Below are 21,318 nucleotides of genomic sequence, written 5' to 3'. Positions count from 1 at the left end.
CCTTTTCTCCGTTTTCTCATCTGAGATTTTCTCCACGTCCGGATTTCTTTATGTCAAGTGCCCTTGGGCTTTAATTCTGAAACCGGCAACATTGCTCTTCGCAATAGCTCGGTCAATTATAGAGTCTAAGTCCAAACAACTTAGTGAAGCACTGAATGTTGAGCCGCAGTTTAAAACTGTTGAAGAAGTCCGACAAAGGAAAACGAACGAAGTGACATTTCGTTTTCCTTCGTCGCATGCTACGAACGTTCGTCCTACGAACATGCTGACGAATCTCCTCAATCACGTGAACAGAAGTTTTAGGATAAATAATTTTTTTTTTTTTTTTTTTTTTTTTTTTAGATTTATGGATACTGCATGGGCATTATTAAATGAAAAATTTAATGCAATGGAAAATCACTGCGATAATTTTAGTTTCCTGGGTAATTTATCAGAAATCGATAATGCAAATTTGAAAATGAAATGCAGTAAATTAGAAAAATTGTTACAGTGTGGAGACAGTAAAGATATTAACGCAGAAGAACCATGGAATTTATAAGAAATAGACTAACCCAGTGGGCGGAGCGCCCGTCACAGACATATCCGCAAGAAAGAATAGAGATGATCTGGTTTACTTTAATACTAAAACCTATGGCGTTTGTTTGTTTTTAATTAGTAAATGTGATACGTTGTATAGTGATGAGATTATGAAAGTCACAGTTTTTTTTTCAGGTAGGATTTAATATATCTTATTAAAGCAGTTTTTACTGCATTTCGCGCGTTTTTTTCACGCGTAATTCTTTTACAAACATCTTTACTTAACGGTTTTTACTTAAGGTAAAACGGTAAAAACTCTAAGCACAAAATTTATGAACGTAATTTTGCGTAAAAATAAAATAAAATTAAAAAAGATTGATAGTACGTGATGCTTTGAAATAAATAAGGTAAAATTAAACAAGATCTGATAATTTTTTTAAAAAATTTAATGAACATTTTCAGGCAGTAATTTTCAAAACTAAAATAGCATTACAAAACGATCATTTATTTGATTATATCATCATTAAATTATTAACATTAAAGAGGATTATTTATTTTAGTAATTTATAAAATTAGGAGCATAAAATTTTCTGAGTGTAATGAAGGAAAAAAAAAAAGATAAAATAAAATCTAGAAGCACTCATATTTTATATTACGCCCAAAAGGAACCTTTTTTTTTTTTTTTTTTTTTTTTTAACGTTTTGTGTGTTACTTATATTCATTGAATATCATGTTCTTCGCCTGTAAACCACATACGTTTGAAAAAAGCATATCTTTAGAATTTCCGCACTGGAGATAAAAATGTTATTTTCCGTACAGTGCTCGTTTTGAACTCGTTGAATTTATTAAAAAAAAATTCGTTAAAGTTTTACAAAATATGAAATAGATTAAAACAAATTCGAAATTCGGCCGTCCAGATGCCCATGTTCGGGTGGAGGATTACATTATTCAAAATTTGATGGCTCTAGATACCGTCGTTTTTGTCACAGTGTGAGAAACAAACATGTATTCATGCAGATTCTTCATTATTTAATTTCTCTAAATATAATAATGGGCGATAATAATTGGTAACACCAATTTGCAAGGAGACACGAACATTTATAGTGAAACAGCACAAAATGCCGCTTCGAGCTAATAAATTAAATTAACAGTAAATAAAAGAAAATCTTATGCAGAACTAAAAATAAATTTAAAAAATAATCACTATAAAATACAAGCAAAATTTATTATTAGAGTTAAATACAATTTTAATATTAGAATTAAATGTATAAAAATTAAGATGTCAGAAGTGTTTATCACTATGATGTATTATGAAATATAATTGAAATAAAATTCCTTTATAGAAATTGTGCTATAATACTCATCTATAATTTTAAAAAAGCAGCACAATTTAGAATTTTAAACAAAACATTCAAAAATTCGTTTTTAAATATTTAGTATTTTTTACTTATTTACACGAATAAAAAGCATAAAAATTGCAAGAGAAAATTGCTTGTTTGAAATTTTCTATTAGTTCAGATTTAAAATATTATTTTCTAAAAGAAGTAGTTACAAATTTCCTTACAGCATAGAAGCTAAAAAATATCCAGCCCTGAAAGCATGCAATAGCTTTATAATTATTTGGAACGCTAATTATGCTAAATTGTTAAAAATTAATCTCAGTTTCAAAAATAAAAATATGTAGAAATTCTAATTTGTGAAATGAGGCGCTACAACCAACTTTTTCTTGATAATTTATACACGCTGCAATAGTCAAACACTTAAATTTCTGCAAGTCGTTCCTACTCCTCCGGGTGTGATCAAGGTGACAGCCGCGAACGCGTCAGACGAGGGAGAAAACCCATTTGGGTTTGTCTATTTCTTATAAGGTCCATGAGAAGAACTTTATGACGAAATACAATTCGAAATACTTCGAAAGACAATTTTACAGCCGGTATGGATGACCAATTCAATATTCTGAGCTTAACTGTGTCAAATAATTGGTGCTTCCCTGAACTTGAAGATCATATTGAGAATACTACTTAGCATTCTTGTTAGTGTTTCTAATAACGAAAGGTCATTCTCCAAATTAAAATTTATCAAGACATATTTACGGCCAAGTATATCGCAGAAAAGACTCATAAATCTAGCTTTGATTGCCATTGAAAATGAAATCTGTTAAGAAATAGATGCAAAAGGAATTATAGAAAAATTTGTTAATATGAAATGCAGAAAAAAAAATTATTCTCGAAAAATTTTTACAAAAAATTTCAACAAATGACTTCTGCAAAATTTCCTTCTCGTATATAAAAATTAAGAAAAGGGGGGGGGTGACTATAGCTACTTTGCTGGCGGGCACTCGGTGGCCTTGCGCCGGCGCTGGTTTAATGTGTCCGGTTACTTTATGGCCGCATCTTGTATTTAAAATAAATGCTTTGAAAGGAATACTACGATTTAATTTTGTTGTATGTTATTACAGGGTGTTTATAAAGTCCCGGACCCATTTTAATGTTTACTAACTCATGAAGATATAAACAAACTTATATATTTTCCTTTTATGGTTTGAATATCTTTACTTTTGTAATTATCGTCTGCGCGTGTGGTTAATTTCAGATAATTTCATTTTCCAGTCTAAATATCTGTACTTTTCTAAATATCGTCTGCTTATTAATTGCATTTTTCTCTCTTTTGTTTTTGGCAACTGTTGCAATGTTACAGTGTCTCACAAAAGTGATGGGACACTTGTGCTTTACAAAAGGAAACTGTAGTAAAATAAATTAAGAAACATGTAAAAATTTTTTATAGGTGTGTTTCATACTTAAATTTAGTAACAATTATTACATAAAATACATTTTCACAAAATATTAAAATATTAATTTAATAAAAATATAATTGTTTAGAACGCTATTGTCCGGGTCATTGTCCTGGTAGAATTTAAAATCGTTATGAAGGTTCAATTTTCGTGCTGAAGATTTCAAATTTTGATTTAAAATGTCAATGTACTTGTACCGATCTATTATACTGTCAATAAAAACAAGATTACCAACTCCAGCGGACGACATACACCCCTATACCATAACTCCTCCTCCACCATGTTTTACTGTTGGCATCAAGTTCTGTTTACGAAATTCTTCCCTGGTTTTTCTCCACACCAAGATTCTACCGTCAGAACCAAATATATTAAATTTACTCTCATCAGCAAATATAACCTCATTCCAGTAATCAGAATTCTTATTTAGGTTGGATTTTGCGAAAGCCAGTCTGAGTTTTCTATTCTTTTCACTTACGAAGAATTTTTTCCCGGCTGCTCCACCGATCCAGCAGATCGAATTACTCTTCTAATAGTCTCAGGATTAACAATTACTTCTTAAAATGCTTGTAAATCAGCAGCAACTTTAGGAACACTCATTCTTGGATTTGTTTTAATATTTCGAACGATAATCCGCTTTATTCCATTGGATAGCTTTGATGGTCGGCCAGGTCTTCTTTTATCCTGAATCATATGATTCTTTTTATATCGTTTAATGATATTGAAAACTGTTGAATGATTCAAGTTAACTGTTTCAGCAGTTTTTCTAATAGATTTTCCACGTTCAATATGCAAATTAATAACTAATTTTCGAACTTCAGGCAAAGTTTCTTTTCGTTTAGCATTCATGGCTGCACAGAGCTAAAAAACACAAAAATTCCAAAACAAACTGGAGAGAAATACTGCAGACGATTTATAAATTATTGCCAATTGCTTTTGAGTAAAAATAAAAACTCCCAAAAATATTTTTATTGTAGTACATAGTAGTATCTAATGGTGTCCCATCACTTATGTGAGCCATTTTTTGCTCCGTTCTAAACAATTGGTATTTTTATTAAATTAATATTGTAATATTTTTGAGAAAATGTATGTTATGTAATAATTGTTATTAATTTTAAGTATGAAACACACCCACAAAAAATGTTTACATGTTTTTTTTTTTTTTTTTTTTTTTAATTTATTTTATTACAGTTTCCTTTTGTAAAGCACAAGTGTCCCATCACTTTTGTGAGACACTGTATGTTTACTTTTGATGTGTTTGTTCTAGTATTTTTGTACGTGATGTTTTATTCCAGAATTTATGCCAGAATTACATCCGCAGTAGCCTCTGTGAATGCCGACATGCTTGCCGGTACCTGGCGTGAAATTGATAATCCACTTGATATTCTCCGTGCGACGAAGGGGGGCACACGTGGAAGTTCATTGACAAGGGTCATGAAACTTTTTGAGTCTATCTAACCATTTATGTTATTAATTTTAATCTATCTTTATTATTTTATGAGTTATTAAACATCAAAATGGGTCCGGGACTTTATAAACACCCTGTACTCTGATTGATATCAATAGATTTGATTTCGTTTTAACTTACATATGCTCGCGATATTTAGGTATCAGTAAACAATTCTCGTTAGTTTTTGGAATTACAGCAAGAGGTGTTTTGAAATTCGATATTTGCTCTTGTGCTTCGTCATCATTAACACTTTAAGAGAGTGACTATGAAGTATTTTCTCCCTCATGCCTTCGTGGTGTAACGGTAGCACACTCGGCGCGTATTCGAATTCCAAGGGCGTTGCACACTTTCACGTCTCCTGCTTAAAATAAAAAGAACCCATCTACATAACAAGTGCATTTTGGGTAACATGTTTGCATTGCAAAATTTTTGAAGTTTTGCAAATGAAACGCGATTATAAATTCATTCCCTTCTACGCCTTGATATAAAATTGTATGCATGTTTCATCGTCCATTACGATAGGAGAAGAAATTAGATTGCTGAAAAACAAAATGGCGAAATTCGCGGGATACAATTTTAGGAAGTCAGTACTGTTGTTTATGAAATCAAAGTTTTTTTTAAGTGGAAGATCATGTAATATCATGTACCCGTGGATCTTCTTTTATTGCCGTATCTGTTGTATAAATGCAAAGCAGAACAATAGATTTTTTTCCGCATGAAACAATTTTCACGAAACATTTAAACTGATTTCATCTTTTACTGTAGTCGTTTTATTAACACGGGCTATTCTAAAAAATAACGGAATTTTCTAGAAATTCTTTTCTGTGAGGAATTTTTCCAGCTAAAATCGTTATTTACAACAGTGGCAGTTTGCGAAGTTGGTTATTCAAAATAGGGTGGATGGAAATTATACAGAGCTCGCATGCATTATTCAAATGTGCATACTAAGTGGACTCTTGAGATATAAAAGTTCTTATTACAGATTATGGAGGAAGATTGTTTTGGTATATATTTTTCGTTTAAATTATGAGAAAGTCAGTATTAAAAAGTAGCTTAAATATGAAAATTCTAACAAGTGTGATGCAAATTATAAAGTAACCGAGAAAAACTAAAATTCGCTGATTTTTTTGATTTTTGACGAGAAGTTTGATATTCGCGATGTCTCAGGAAATCGCCTACAATTCACGAAAGTGATCTCAGAAATTTACGGTGTGATAAATTACAATCGTTAATGTGATTTCATGATTCAGTTTTTCTGTCTCTTAGTTTAGAAATAATTATATTTTCATTAATAACAGCTCTGGGATTTCTTCAGAAATTCGGAAGTCGGCTTTCTCAAGTAATATCAGCGAGAGGGAGATCCAGAGAAAAAATATTTAAAAGTAGCGTTATTGTGAGATATATTGCTTGTCCTGCACCAAGAAAAAAATCTGATGTGTGCACCACATGACTTCCTTGTTCGGAATATTCAATTATACGCATTTTTTCCTGCATTTCGTTTAAACTTATATCCTCGAATTTCATTAAAGATAGATTTCTCATTCAATTAATTCGGTTATCACTTTGCGACAAGGCAAAAATATACAAAAACTCGAAATATCTTCATTAAAAATTGGAAGATATAGAAAAACATAAAACATCAAATACAGTTAAAATAACTGAAAAAGCAATTTTTACGATTAAAATTACAGTTTCTACGCAACAAGCAATTAGGTCGGCAGATTTATCTATCGGTGCGCAAAACTGAAAAATTCCTTTTGGTTCCACTCAGCAAAAGACACTGAAGGTGCAGAAGGACTTTATTCACTATTCTACTAAGTTTCAAATTTAAACAAAGATAGCCGCTATGTTAAAAATAGTAGGCTTAGCCGCACTTAAACAACTTTTAAATTGTTGATAATTCTACAGCTATTGCATGCAGATGTACTAAAGGCATAAAAATAACATAATTCCAAAAATTTATTATTAAATATTTTTAAACCAAAAATGCACAATTTACTAACATATAAGAATATCTATATATATATATATAAATTTTAACAAACATGTATATACATAAAAAGCAAATTTAAAGTTAAAATAATTAAATAATGTGCAAATATATAAAAGATTTAATTTTCGAACTAATCTACAATATCATTTAAATTCAGATAGCATAAGTAAATCAAGTGCAAAACCAAACCATGAAAATAAATTCACCAATTTAGCAAATTAAAATTAATCTAAATTTTTTTTTTAAAAAATGCATAAGTGAATGACTGCTGACGGACTTATCAAGGGGAAGTTGTCTCCAAACATAATATATATATATATATAAAACTGAACTCATTGATTCGAGTAACCGAGTGGGAATGTATATACATATATTTATATGCTTTTTGGTGCGGCTGATTGCAACCAAGATGGGAGGTGCACAACTACGTGTTATAACAATCGTATGTACAAAATTTCAACGTTCTGAGGCTACTCGTTTTTGAGTTATGCGAGATATGTACGTACGTACAGACGCCACGAAAAAAATCCCTTCTGATCCATTTTAAACTTTATTCTGTTCTTACGTACAGGTGTCACGGAAAAACATCGTTAAATTGCATTCGATAGCGGCCCAAACGAATATTTTCGTTGAAATACGATACCCGGAATTTTTCGTGATTACAATATTCCTTTACTTCGTACGGGGAAGGAATATTACATATCCATATACTATCCTTCTTCGAATATGTACATATATATTTTTCATTTCTTTCATATAAAAAACAGATGGTATAATCTTTCATTATCAGAGAATGTTTAAAATGCTGAAATGCATCTAAGCAAGGTGCTGTACGAAAAGCTTATGTAAGTGTGTAAGTAGTTTAAATACAAGTTTCAATTGAAATATTCTTTTTGAAACTCAGTAGATAACTAAAAAGTGTACTGCATAAAGACTGCTTTGAGCGCAGGCTGTCGCTTAATTTCCATTAGAATTCAATTCAAAAGAATTTTTCATTATTAATTACAGGCACAATTTTTTACAGTTCTTTTACACCGCAGAGGCTTAATCGAGACCTTCGAGAGGGAGAAGGCCACGACACTTAATAACATGGCGGAGCTTTCCGTCCGATGTTATCGTCGGAAAGTCGTCTGAAGTTTTAAATTTTCGTCGGAAATATAACTTTATCATGTTGCTTAGTTAATTAAAATAGCTGAAAGAAAGGAGGCTTTATATACATACACACTTTAACCTTTTTACAGATATTTTAATTAACTTTGTGCATAAATATAATTGAAAGAACCGAAAAACAAACGAACATTTTACAAAAATTTAAACGCTAATTGAAAATTGCCACTGTCATGATAAATTGGGATGGGGCTCTTAAGATAATAATTAATATTTTACCTAGTGTCAAGTATTAAATTATTCGCGTTTCAGAGCAAAACATATGACCATCAACTTCTATATCTCCAGCGTATGTAAAGGAAATACTTTGACATATTTAGTGTATGTGGCAATATTTTAAAAAGCACATAAACTATGCAGTGTTTGAAAGTTACCAGAAAAAAGTAACAGAACTACTATATCCATTTAATAAAAAATAATTTCATGTTTTTTTAAATAGCGAGCTGTTAAAAGTACAATAATTAGTAGCAATGCTGATGATTTTTAACATCATATATTTCGATCATATGTAAATATATTTATATACACTAAATTTAGACAATGGCAGATTCTCACGGTCATTTTATTCATTTTTTCTAATCTATAACATTCCTTTGGGTACTTTCCCTTGGATACTGCGCAGAAATGATTTGAATAATATACACAATAGTAAGAACTGCACATTTAGATCTGCTGTTCATTAAAATAGCACACAACAAAACGTTTTTTCCCCATTTATCTTGAGGACCCCCGAGCGGTAAAGTCGCTGAACACTGGTAGTTCGGTCCGAGGTTCGAATCCCGCGAATGGGCTGGCTGCATGGGTGTTTTCGTGCTTTTCCCCATGTGTAACGTGTATACGAGCCAGTTTCCCTTTGAAAGTCCTCCACGAAGGCATCCCTCCTCTTAGGCAGAAAGCCCTCGAGGCTTTGCCATAATCACGCACACACACAAACACTTAAACCATAAAATCCAATTCAACAGCAATATCGTAAAATAATCTAATTTTCAATCAGCGTTTAAATTTTTCTAAAATGTTCTTTTGTTTTTCGGTTCTTTCAATTATATTTATGCACAAAGTTAATTAAAATATCTGTAAAAAGCTTAAAAAGTGTGTATGTATATAAACCCTCCTTTCTTTCAGCTATTTTGATTAACTAAGCAACGTGATAAAGTTATTAATAGTGCATATAAATGACGAAACGCGTAGCATTTTTGCCGAGGCGGTGTCAGTCAAGTAGGTGTCCTGTCACAAGCAGGTAAAAACAATTTCCCATTTGCTAACATGAAAGTTAATATGAAGCTTTCCTCAAAAGACTGGACCATCGGGTCTTAACTACTTAAGAGACAGATTTCAGTATATGTAGAGTTATTTTGCGAAATAAGGAAACCATGAATTTTCAATTCATTGGAATATTATATTCCTTGGTATCGGTTTTTAGATCATTATGCAGAAATGATTTCTCAGTAAACTAAGGGGCGTTACTGATGCTTCGCTGTTAATTTGTTCTAAAGATTTTTTTGTCTTTATCCTTTGAAGGATTGCACAGATAACAAGGAGTGGAATAAGTGAAATGTAAACTAATCGTTTGCTTAAATACAGAAATTCTTTCCATACGGCAAAGTAGATTTATAATTTGCGTTTTCTTTATTAATAGTATACAGTATTTTTTCCTAAAGGTCGTTAGCTTATAAGGGCTATTAATTTCAAAACGGCATTTTGCGTCGATTCACTTTTCAAACGGTTGCACCAAATATTATCGCCATTATATTTAAAGAAGTTAAATAATGAAAAATCTGCATGAATGTTTCTCGCATTGTGAAGAAACAACGGTACCTAGAGCCATCAAATTCCGAATAACGTAATCCTCCAACCGAACATGGGCATTTGGAAGCCCGAATTTTGAATTTGTTTTATTATCTATTTCAAATTTTGTAAATTTTTAGCAAATTTTTGAATAACAAACTCAGCGATTCCGAAGCGAGCAATGGCAACACTGTACAAGGAAAAAAAAATTGTATCTGCTGCGTGCGAGACTGTATTGGAAATTCTAAAGATATCTCTTTTAAATATTTTGCGATATTGCTGTTGAATTGAATTTTTTCATTTAAGTGCGAAGAACATGATATTTATTAACTAAAGCTAACACACAAAACGTTAGAAATATCCCATTTAAGCGTAATATAAAATCCGAAAGCTTTTAAATTTATTATTATTATTTTGAAAATACCATGTAGTGATTTTAAATATTTTGTGCTATTGCTGTTGAATTGAATTTTATGTCTTTTAAGTTTTAAGGGCGGAGAACATGATATTTAATATATAAAGGTAGCCACAAAACGTTAAAAAAAATGTTCTTTTGGACGTAATATAAATTTTTTAAGACATTTTTATTTATGGATACTGAAATTGTTTAACTTATGACCTAGTTTATTTAACTGTAACTGAACATCGAAATGTTTAAGTGGTTGCGTTAATGAAAGAATAGTTTAATTTCCTCAGAAATTAGCAAAAGAGAATCACGCAGCAGCAGCAATCGATGAGACTGAGCTTTATCTTCCACTTTAAATATGTGACAAATAATGATTATTGCATTTAATGTTTATGAACAGTCAATAAGCGTTTAAGTTTACGATCAATAATTGTTTACAGTTTTTGTCCAGAGAAAGAGAGAGAAGAGAGGCTTTGGAATGTCATACCTGAAAGTAGTAAATGAAATAAATTTTCGGAATTATCTCTGAAGGATTTTTATGAATTTTTTTAAAAAGTAGATTAAATAAATAAACAGGTTTTTAAGTAAAAGTCATGCAAAATTCTGCCCGAGACGCATATGGAAATAATGAGCAACAATATTTTAGTATATGAATTTTTTCATTCATCAGAAATTTAGCTTTTGTCCTCAACATTTCAGAGCCTTCATTTTCTCGGAAAAGAGATCGTAAACGGCATGTCTGAATAACTTCATATTTGAAATTATATATTTAAAGTTTCAAATGAATATTAATGCGCATATTTGATATTGTATAATTTCCAATACGCATGTATATTCTTCAAACACGAAACGCGTGTAACATGACACTCGTAATGCAAGTCACAGACTTATCAAAACTGTTTCTTCTCTTCTGCGCTATTAAATTCCGTTAAGGAATATATTAAAATACAGAGTGTAAAGCATTTATATTTATTTAAATTTCTAAGAATCTCAAGATTTTGGACTTAAAAATCTCGCAAATCTAATTCAATTAAACAGTTTTTTTTTTTTTTTTTTTCTTAGTCCAAAGGGATTTCAGTCCCGAAGGACTATTGCTTTCGTTTTGGCATTTTGCGTCGGACTCATAAACGTCGGTTCACTTTTCAAACTGTTGCCACAAAATGTTAGAGTCCTGCATTATATTTGAAGAAATTAAATAATGAAAAATCTGCATAAATGATTGTCTATTTCTCGCATTGTGATAAAACAATGGTACATAGAGCCATCGAATTTTGAATGACGAAATCCTACTGCGAATATGGGCATCTGAAATCCCAAATTTGGAATTTGTTTTATTATAGATTTTATATTTTGTAAAACTTTAACGAATTTTTGATTTACAAACCCAATGCTTTAAAAGCGAGAAATGGCAACGTTATATAGGAAAAAAAAAAAAAAAAAAAACTTTTATCTCCAGCTCGCGAGACTGTGTATATCGGAAATTCTAAAGATATGCTTAATTTAACATTATTTTGCGATATTGCTTTTGAACTGAATTTTATGGTTTAAGTGCAAAGAACATGATATTTAATAAATAAAGGTAACACTCAAAACGTTAAAAAAACGCCCCTTTGGACGTAATTTAAAATCTGAAAAATTTCAGATTTTTTTTTTTTTTTTTAAAGTCCAAAGGGATTTGAATCCCGAAGGACTATTAGTTTCGTTTTGGCATTTTGCGTCGGACTCATAAATGTCGGTTCACTTTTCAAACTGTTGCCACGAAATGTTAGAGTCCTGCATTATATTTGAAGAAATTAAATAATGAAAAATCTGCATAAATGTATGTATATTTCTCGTATTGTGATAAAACAACGGTACATAGAGTCATCGAATTTTGAATAACGTAATCCTCCAACGAATATGAGCATGTGGAAGACCAAATTTGAAATTTGTTTTATGATCGATTTCCTATTTTTTAAAACTTTGACGAATTTTTGATTAACAAACTCAAGGATTTCAAAGCGAGCAATGGCAACGTTGTGCAGAAAAAACATTTTTATCTCCAGCGCGTGAGTCTCTGTATCGGAAATTCTAAAGATATGCTCGTTTTAAAACTATTTTGCGATATTGCTGTTGCACTGGATCTTATGGTTTAAGTGCGAGGAACATGATATTTAATAAAGAAAGGTAACACACAAAATGTTAAAAAACGCCCCTTTGGACGTAATTTAAAATCTGAAACATTTCAGTTTTTTTTTTTTTTTTTTTCTGATTTATTTATTTATTTATTTATTTTTTTTAAAGCCCAAAGGGCATTAGCCGAGAAGTGCTATTTTTTGCGTTGGTTCACTATAAATGTCGGTTCACTTTTCAAATTGTTGCCACATTATATTTGAAGAAATTTAATATTGAATTAAATACTGCATAAATGTAAGTATGTTTCTCGCACTGTGATAAAACGACGGTACCTAAAGCAATCCGATTTTAAATAAATAACGTAATCCTCCATCCGAATATGGGCATATGGAAGCCCTAATTTGGAATTTGTTTTATTATCTATTTCATATTTTGCGAAACTTTAACGAATTTTTCATTAACAAACTCAACGATTTCAAAGGAGCAAGGGGGGGGAAACTAACTTTTTTTTTACTTCTTGTACGGAGTAAAAAGGAAGTATTGTAATCGCGAAAAGTTTCAGGCAGCATATTTCAACGGAAATATCCCATTTTGACCTCTTTCAAATGCAATTTAACGATGTATTTCCGTGATATCTGTAAGGACAGAATAAAACACTCTTTTCCTCCAAAAAAATTATAAAACTGCTTTAAAATTAATTCTGAAGAGAATTTTTCGTGGCGTCTGTACGAACGTATGTACGTACGTACGTATCTCGCATAACTGAAAAACGAGTAGCCTCAGAACGTTGAAATTTTGTATATAGGACTGCTATAACATGCAGATGTGCACCTCGTATTTTGGTTGCAATCGGCCGCACCAAACGTATATAAATATATTTATATATATATCAACTCTGTTACGCGGCTCAGTGATCTCAGTTTCTTTACTCTTATATGTTTGTAAATTGTACATTTTTTGCCTTAAAAATGATTGAATTATGTTGTTCTTATCTTCCGGTTCAGGTTTTTATGCCTTTAGCAAATCTCTATGCAATATTTTTAGAATTATCAAGAATTTTAAAATTGTTTAAGTGCTGCTAAGCCTAATAATGTTTTTGATGGCGGCCATTGCTCTTGTTTACATTTGAAACAGCAGGATAGCGGATTGTTGCCAATCTAGAGAAACTTAGCTTCGCAACAAAGATAACGCCTTCATTTATTATTTAAATCATGCTTAATCCTTTCTGGAATTTTTTCGAGGAAATAAGCGTTTAAAATTTACTTCGTAATTTTTAATACAGATATTTTGAGTTTTTATGTATTTTTGCCTTGTCGCGAATTGAAAGCTGAATTAATTGAATGAGAAATACTGAATCGTCTGTGAAAAACTGTTTCTTTTTTGCTTTATTTGCTTAATTTCTTTTATACATCGTTCTAGCTTTCTTATAGTATTTGAGTAGAACATGTGGCAACGATTAGATAATTCTTTAAATAATATAAATTTTGTGCTTTCTGAGTTATAATATGAACGAAATATAATACTGTTAAGTAAACCTAGCGCCAGAGTGTCGCTATGGTAAACAAAGTGAATTTTAAAGAATGCATTTATTCTATTGTGGTTTATGCGCTGTCGGTGAAGTAGGTTTAATTCAATCTAATAAGTTTAAATGAAATGCAAGAAAAAATGTGTATAATTTAATATTCCGTACAAGGAAGTCATGTGGTGTACACATCAGATTTTTTTTTTTTTTAAATCTCCAGCGTGCGAGACTGTGTATCGGAAATTCTAAAGATATGCTCTTTTAAAATTATTTTGTGATATTGTTGTTGAATTCAATTTTATGGTTTAAGTGCGAAGAACAGCATATTTAATAAATAAAGCTAACACACAAAAGGTTAATAAAAATCCCCTTTCGGCGTAATATAGTCTGAAAGCTTTCAGATTTTGTATAAATTTATTTATTTTCTAATATGACAGTTTTTAACTGCTTAACTGGATCCTGATTTTCTTCGTAAAAAATGTATATCTTGAATGCCAGTGTTTAAAAACGTAACAATGACATGCAGAGTGCCGAACTGAATGTAATTTAATGTCGCCAGTTAAGTAACATACTGTGCTTTTTGCGTTTCTGAAGTCTAGCTTTTCCGCCACGAAGGTATCTTCTCGACTTCGTAAATGCTTCACCTCATTAACCAGACATCTCACACGAGAAACTTATTTAATTGTAATTTTCCTTTTTTTAGTATTGTCAGTGACAAACAATAAGGACATAATACATAAAAAAAAAAAGAAAAAAAAAGAAAAAAAAAATTTTTTTTAAAACGGGATTAGAGCAAATGGAACATTAACAAGAAATTTTTTTCAAATTCAGCACATTATATGACACATTCTGTGGTTTTATTTATCGTTTTGTTGATTAGCATATATAATTATATCGTTTTGTTGATTAGCAATAATTTAATATTTTAATGCTAGAAATCTTATGTTTCATTGACTTTAGACAATGACCAGAAGGTGATGTGTACATTATATGTAGAGGAAGCTGCGGCTATAATATGGCTGCGTACAAATATCCAACTGACGGAAATTTGATAGTACCTTGTTATAGAAATCGAAAATATCTAACTTTGATATTCAGTTTGATATATTTGAATCTAAAATTTGGAAGTTGGTTAAGTTTGAAAACTCGGGCATATCCGATTGTTGATGAGACTTGGCACTAGGCTTGCATAGTCGCTCAGTTTCAGTACAGCAGTTTATTTTTTCATCATCAACTAAGGAAATATTGTACAGAAAATATTGCTATTAACATACACCTTGCACAAAAAGAAGTGTGACAGTTCTAAATTTCCCGTTCAACTGGACCGATTGTCGAAATTTAACTTGCGTTTTCCATGTCTCGAAAGAGCGACTTAGGATATATATTGAATTTGTATATAGCACAGCTCTAACACAGGTATTTTTGACACAAAATCGGACGTTTTCTGAAATATTCTGAAATAACACCATTTTTTCCATATTTCGATTCTATGACTGAAATCATGCCTAGATATTAAATTTTGTAACTTTTGTTGAGAAATTTGTGGTGAAATTTAGAAATTTATCTTGGTGCATTTTTGAATAATTCACTTGGCGAACTACTTGACTTATAGCAACCTATTTTCCTTTTTTTCATTGGACACGAGGGGAAAATGTCATCGTTCATGCTTTCAAATAATTTTAACCCTTTGCACTCGAGCGGTGCCTTTCAGGCACCACTGCATGTGATGCGATAACTCGAGCAGTGCCTGAGAGGCACCATTCGAATCGATGTGTTTATTTGTGTTTGACCTAAGGAATATCGCTTGAGAGATCTACTTGGCCTTTTGCAGATCATATTACGAGGTGTCTGAATAGCTAAAAGGATGTCTTATCTCAAATAAAGGTTGTCTTTGCGATGCTTATGTGATTAAATATCTTATCTCAAAAATACTTGTGACCGCGTGTAGTACTCTGTCTTCGACATCAGTTCGAACTCAACCTTCTTGCCAATCGCAGTATTTCTTTCAAAGTTACTGAGCCCAATAAGTATGGAACACGACAAAGAAGCTACTTCTAGCGAAGATGAGTTTAATTTTTTGGCAATAACGAATGAAATTACTTCATTACATAGACAGCTTGCCCATGAAAACGAAGACGGAAGTGATAAAGAATGTGACGACGTTAGAGGAACAAGAAGACGAAAAATCCGAATAATCGATAGTGAATCTGGAAGCCAAAGTGATTGTATAGAAGAGACTGAACCTTCAGAATGGACAGTGTGCACAGAATCCGAAGAAATCCCCAGAAAAATACCGTTCGTATCCGGTGAAAGAGAAGTAGGACCGCACGTATTTACACACATAAAAGAACCAATAGATTTTTTTCAAATTATTTTTCGCCGAGGAATTAGTTACTGACATACAGTGCAGGAAACTAAAAATAACGCTGCAGGGAAGGTGGAAGGGAAGACCTTATCATCCCGTTCTATATGGCAATCATGGTACGATTTAACAGTTACCGAATTTTGGGAGGCCCACCAGCGGCCGAGTGGTAAAATCGCTGAACACTGGTAGTTCGGTCCGAGGTTCGAATCCCGCGAACGGGCTGGCTGCATGGGCGTTTTCGTGGTTTTCCCCATGTGTAACATGTATACGAGCCAGTTTCCCTTTGAAAGTCCTCTACGAAGGCATCCCTCCCATTAGGCAGATAGCCCTAGTGTGCTTTGCCGTGTTCTCAATACACCTTCTAATATACCGAATTTTGGGTGTTTATTGGGGCAATCATAAATATGGGGACAATGCCAATAGCAAACATACAAGAATACTGGTCAAAAAATGATACTTGTTATATTCCGTTTTACTCAGACACGTTTACGAGATATCGATTTTGTCAAATATTTTGGAGACTTCACTTCAAGACAATACCCTCAGAAAACACAAACCCTAGAACCCGTTTGCAGTTAGTATCTGGTTTCCTCGAGTATATAAATGAAAGATTCTTGAATTATTTTGTACCCGGAGAGCAGATTTGTGTGGATGAGTCGACTATCAAATTCAAAGGCCGCATATCATGCATTACGTACAATCCAATGAAACCTACAAAATGGGTATTCGAGTTTATACACTCGCAGATTTAAATACCGGCTTCATTTGTGCTATTCTGCCGTACTATGGATCTCTAACAACAGATACTTTGATAAGACCCAATCTACCGGTATCAACCATAATACCGCTACATCTATACAAAATGATACATGATAAAATTCCCGGTGTTCAGGGACACCACATGTTCACGGACCGTTATTATACGAGTTATGTATTGGTGGAAGAATTACACAAACAAAAGTGCCACATAACTGGGACGATCATGACAAATAGAAAGCACCTGCTCTGTGAAATACGAAAGCCAAGATTTGAGAATCGAACCACGTGTGCATATCGTAAAGGTAATATTTTGGTTTAGCGTGGAAGGATAAGAGGATTGTGACGGCTGTGACTACTTGGAATAATGCAGGAATAACTCCTGTAAGAAGAACTCTACGAGGCGGTATTGAAGTCGTTATAAAAAAGCCCCATGTTATTGTAAATTACATCAAATTTATGAGCGGTGTTGATCGAGCTGACCAACTGGCTTCGACATATTGTTTTTTAACAAAATCCGTTAAAATAGTGGCGAAAACTATTTTTTGGGGGGTTTGGAGATCTGCTCCATCAATTCATACATTCTTTATAAATAAGTAAAGAAGCAGAGAAACGAACTTTCTTTCAGTAAAGAAGCTTTCTTTCAGTAAAGAAGCAGAGAAACGAACGGCCGCTTAGTCACCTACAATATTTGAAAACAGCATTTCTGAAGCGATCCGACTAAATGGGAAGCTGCATATTATTTTGATGGGGCAAAAAAAAGATTGCAAGGTTTGCTCCCAAAGAACGTCCCAAAGGCGAAAAACTGTATACTACTGTGACACATGGCCCGACAAGCCAAGGATGCATATTGGAGATTGTTTTGTAAAATATCATACGAAGCAAAATTTTAGAATGTAATGTTTAGTACATATGTTTCATTAAGTTAAAAAAATATGTATAATATTAAAATATACGAGTTTAAAGTGTTTTATTGTGTCTAAAATTATTTTAAGTTAACAATAAGAAACTCACGATATAAGCGGGAGTGGTTGATTACTCTCAAGTTGCTGGTTCACCCGACAGAAAAGCGCCACGAGCGCAAAGGGTTAACAAAGTGGGTAAAATACATTTGGCTTTATTATCGCTGATAACAAATATGCCAAATTTAAAAACACGCCAATAAGTAAATTCACGTTTATCTTAAAAAGTGTTGAATAAAATCTTTTTTGCTAGTATGCTCAGAAATACGTCTACTTTTAAGATGATTGCAAAAATTTTATAGGTTGTAATCCAAAAATGTTTTCCAAAATTTATAAAAAATTATTTTAAAATACAAATTTTAAAAATAAATCATAAAAATGGGCAAATTTTATTTGGAATGAAGCTAAATTTTCGAAATATGAAAGGAAAAACCAAATAAGTTTAATAAAAAAAGAGATATTTATAAATGTATACCAAATTCAATTAACATGGAGGAGCTAAAATTCTAAGAGATAGTTTTTTAAAAATGACTTGTGCGATTTTTCACAAAACTTGGCACTTTGACATGGTCGAGTCGTAGAATCGAAATATGGAAAAAATGGGTATGTTATGTCAGAAAAAGTCTGATTTCGTGGCAAAATACCTATGTTAAAACAATGCTACATATCAATCTAATCTATATCCTAAGTGGTGCTTTCGAGACATGGAAAACGCGAGTTAAAAATCGGTCCAGTAGAACTGTATCAATTTTTTTGGGCAAGGTGTACTTGCTATTGAATTTCAATGAAGGATTCAACTAACTGAAGTGATCCCTTTGCTTCGTAGGTTGGAATGGTGAATCTTTTCATAGCATTCGAAAATATAAATTACTGTTATTATTTTAAGGGATTAGCTTATTTTCTCAGTTATCCATTGCTAGGTGATTCAAACTAGTGTCTGTCTTTGGTAGTAGACAGTAATAATGTTATATACCAGTAACAAATCGTAAACAGTTCAGAAGCATTTATCTACTAAAGTTAACCTTGATTAGCGTTGTAACTGACTGTCACAGCATCATAAAATATGCTTAGCGTTATAACTGAATGTCACAGCATCATAAAATATGCTATTTGAAGAAAGAATAATTATAAATTTAAGTTAATAGCAACTATCGTAATAGAATGATTTGAATCGAAGTGTACAGTTTCATCACTCAGGGATTTGATAGTTTGCTATCAGTAACTGATTTATCATTTAATGAAACTAAGGTAGTAAAATTCATGTTGAAGATGTCTTTCGGTGCACTTTCGAATTCCAGATGTTGAAGTGTCCCTGTTTTTATTGTTTCAAATGGCTGGACACTTGTACCTTAATTCATTCTTCAGTAACGACCAGTCTTTTTGCCTTCACATCACCGGAAGTGTCATCCAAGGTGCATCATCGGCTGTGTCCGACTTTTACTAACAAGAATGGAGAAGATCTGTTCCAGTCTTTATGGAGAAACATAAAATTTATCGTCCCGATAAATTATTATAAATTTAAACATTTATCGTCCCGGTGGGACAGATCCAAAGGTCTACCACCCCTCTTTCCCTACCACAAAGCCTCTGGAGGGAATTTTCGGCTCACCAATTTTTATGTAATTCTTGCATAGGTACTATGGCTCATTACTTTTGCACCATAGTTGGTTACAGAATCAAATGTAATGTGTACGATGCTAGAAAATGGGGGTAAAATCGTAGCGAGCTGCTAGATGTCACTAGTGAAGGGTAGAACACATTGCAAAACACATAAACAATACTTGCATTTTCTAGAACTTGCATTTCTTGCATTCTTTGCATTTCATGTCTGAGAATGTAGTTTGTTCTAGCACTTACAAACAACAATTATTTTATCAGGATTTAAACCAATAACCCCTTGTCTGTGACGCCGAACTCTGTTCAGGCAATGCACATGAGCCAATTTTGGAATGCTCGACCTGAGTTCGGGCAAGAGGAAAATCGATGTTTCAATTCCGTGAATTGTTCAAACACTGTTCATTTAATGCATAATATGAAATTTAACATTTTCCCAATATATGGACCTGAAATTTACAAATATACGAGCAATCAGGAAGGACTTACTACTCAATTTAAAAAAAAAAAAAAAAAAAAAAAAAGAAAAGAAAAGAAACAAACAAAGGTGATGTTCTGGTTTTTTAGTGTGGAAAAGTAAAAAAAGTCCTGAAGTAGCATGACAAGAAAGAAATTTACCTGCTTTCTTTGGTCCATACTGCAGAAATGATTGAGATGGAAGATCGGCAGAAGCAAAAGAAACTGAAACCTAAAAGTAGTTGCTCTCTATCACCACAGGAGGGTTTGATAAACTTGATCAACACCTTACAGATTATCCCATTGCCGGAAAACGTGGGCAATCATCAGGCAGTGGTAAATGTAGTATGGACTACAGAATATCAAACGTGGAACAAATCATTGAAGATAATAAGACATACATTCAGCCGATAGGACCAGGGCATCCTAATGTGAACTTGTTGCGACTTATGGGTTGACACTTTCCTGAACACATTCCACCAACGGAGATAAAGATTACTTCAATCAGACAATGTTTCCTTTGTTGTCATAAAATTCACGAAACAGGAGAGAGGATACGATGCCAGACTAGAATTTATTGTAAAGACTGATGTAGGCTTGTGTGTTATGCCATGTTTTCATATATACCATATTCTGAATTTTGAAGGAGTTGTGAAATTCAAAGAGAATCTGAGGGACATGGAATTCATAACAGTTTATATAAATAATAATATTGTTATATTTGTTTATTAAATTTATCTTGAACATTATGTCATATGATTTATTTTGCTGTATTTTGATAAAAAATTACTGTCCATTAACATTTCCCATATATGTGAAAATATTAAATATAGTAGTTATTTTGTAAGAATTTTTTTTTAAATAATCTGTTTCTAACATTTTAATGATAATAATGAACAAAATGAAAGGGAAAAAATTTTCCCATTTTTTGCATGTTTTTCTCAGATATGTTTCGCAGGCAAGGGGTTAAAGCTCTCAAGAGGATTTTCGACGCACCAGTAATTTAAGTACCTCATTTCCGGGTACATACTATACACAAAAGCTTTAGTATGAGTAAATATGTTCTTGTAGCATAGTGAGTTTAATTTGATGAAATTTTACTTTCCAAATGATGGTAGTGATGCCCAAATTTCTACAATACTCCAGTTAAAAATATGGGGAATTTTTAAAGAAGACAATTTTAAGGGCTTATTTGATGAGAAAAGGTCCTTTTTCTGTAGTATTGTGTGAAATGATTAGATTTCTTTTATTACTAGCCCAGAAAGGCTAATTTTGTTTTGGCATTTTGTGTTGATAGCATTAAATGTGGGTTCACTTTTCATTTGCCCCCAAATATTATCGCCGTGTGTTATATTTAAAGAAATTAAGTAATGAAGAATCAGCATAAATATATGCATGTTTCTCGCATTGTGATAAAACAACA

General features: G+C 32.2%; 1 protein-coding gene across 2 annotated transcripts in view; it reads left to right on the top strand.

Moving 5' to 3' along the window:
• Positions 1–21,318, top strand: part of LOC118195036 (zinc transporter foi-like) — a 128,029-nt gene that overhangs the window by 47,460 nt on the left and 59,251 nt on the right. The gene's annotated exons all lie outside the window — the stretch shown is intronic.

The sequence above is a fragment of the Stegodyphus dumicola genome, chromosome 7, assembly GCF_044657685.1.
Source record: "Stegodyphus dumicola isolate Sdum_Otavi_A_Nest chromosome 7, ASM4465768v1".
Classification (NCBI taxonomy): domain Eukaryota; kingdom Metazoa; phylum Arthropoda; class Arachnida; order Araneae; family Eresidae; genus Stegodyphus; species Stegodyphus dumicola.
This window is presented reverse-complemented; position numbering and strand designations above follow the sequence as displayed.